Source organism: Colobus angolensis, unplaced genomic scaffold, assembly GCF_000951035.1.
Source record: "Colobus angolensis palliatus isolate OR3802 unplaced genomic scaffold, Cang.pa_1.0 Scaffold448, whole genome shotgun sequence".
Lineage (NCBI taxonomy): Eukaryota > Metazoa > Chordata > Mammalia > Primates > Cercopithecidae > Colobus > Colobus angolensis.
In genome coordinates, this window is record NW_012117910.1 from 870,127 (window position 1) to 871,322 (window position 1,196).

General features: G+C 48.6%; 1 pseudogene; it reads left to right on the top strand.

The window, feature by feature from the left end:
- LOC105523006 overlaps positions 1-1,196 on the top strand; it is a 6,871-nt pseudogene that overhangs the window by 2,243 nt on the left and 3,432 nt on the right.

The window sequence follows — 1,196 nt, forward strand, 5'->3', positions numbered from 1 at the left end:
AATACACAATTTACATGTGAGCGGGGGTTAAAGGGATAGTCACTTATGCTTTAGTCTGGTTCAGTGAAGCTGCATTTTTACCTAAAAATAGGGCAGAGGAAGCAATCAGATATGCATTTGTCTCAGGTGAGCAGAGGGATGACTTTGCGTTCTGTCCTTTGTCCCGCACTTGTGAAGATCAGCTATTCATTTATACTGCCAGGGTGAAACCCAACAGAACTGTTTTAGGGTAAAAATCTTGAGGCCCACAAGGAATTTCCTTGTGGGCAAAATGTGCGTGAGGGATGTAGCTTTTTAATCTTTGTAACTATCTTATTTAGGAATAAAATGGAGGCAGGTTTGCCTGACGCAGTTCCCAGCTTGTCTTTTCCCTTTGGCTTAGTGATTTTGGGGTCCCCAGATTTATTTTCCTTTCACAGTGGGTAACACTGCTCCCCATTCCAGACTTACATTCTAAGGATCAGAGAGGGCAAGTGACTTGGCAAAGGCCTCCCAGCATATATGGTCACAGGTAAGACTCAAGCCTGGTCTATTATTCCCTCCCCAAAACTGCCTGATAGGGAGAAGGGAAAGCCAGCCTCAGCTATGTCTCCTGGCTATCTGGAGCTGTCCCTCCAGATTTCTTTCTACCTCTCTGGCTGTCACCCCAGTGCTAAAAGCTTGGGCTCAGGCCCTCCTCTCTCTGCCCTGGCTGCTCCCGCTCATTCTTGTGGCTTCTGTCCCCAATACTCTGGCACCACATCTCCTATTTATCTCCTGTAGACATATATCATGGTAGCAGCCTCTAGCTTGTTCCTCTCCAAATGTTCTCTCTGGCCAGCCACTTCTTAAAATGTTCAGAACAGAGTCCAGACCCTCATAGTGGCTCTCATGTCCCTTGGTGATCTGGATGACACCCCTATCATACACACCCTTCTCACTGCCCCACCCCAAATCTTCATTTCAGCCATTCTGTCCTTTTTGAGTCCTTAGATCTGGTGTTTCTCCTGACTGGGCTTTCTCATATACTGTTCCCTCCTATTGGGAAACTCCCTTCCATGCCTTTCCCCCAGCCTGTCCTGCAGGTCCACCAGCCCTACCCTGATTACAGCCCCCTCGTCCCTCAGTTCCTGCTCTCCAACCCAAGGTGACCTCTGACCCCCTCTAACTGGCTTGGGAAGCTCCTCTTGTAACCACCCAGTGGGTTATCAAGGCAG